The sequence below is a fragment of the Thamnophis elegans genome, chromosome 12 (genome assembly GCF_009769535.1).
Source record: "Thamnophis elegans isolate rThaEle1 chromosome 12, rThaEle1.pri, whole genome shotgun sequence".
In the NCBI taxonomy this organism is placed as follows: domain Eukaryota; kingdom Metazoa; phylum Chordata; class Lepidosauria; order Squamata; family Colubridae; genus Thamnophis; species Thamnophis elegans.
This window is the reverse complement of record NC_045552.1, coordinates 6,282,725-6,283,067: the sequence shown is the minus strand read 5'-3', so window position 1 is coordinate 6,283,067 and position 343 is coordinate 6,282,725.

Below are 343 nucleotides of genomic sequence, written 5' to 3'. Positions count from 1 at the left end.
AACCCCCTGCTTAGGCAGGAAACCCTACACCACTTCAGACAAATAATTATCCAGCATCATCTTTAAAACTTCCAGTGTTGGGGCATTCACAACTTCTGGAGGCAACTTCTGTTCCACTGATTAATTGTTCTAACTGTCAGGAAATTTCTCCTCGCTTCTAAGTTGATTCTCTCCTTGATTAGTTTCCACCCATTGCTTCTTGTTCTACCCTCTGGTGCCTTGGAGAATAGTTTGACTCCCTCTTCTTTCTGGTAGCCCCTGAGATATTGGAAGACTGCTATCAGATCATGTCTCCCCTAGTCCTTCTCTTCACTAGACTAGACAGTCCCAATTCCTGCAACCA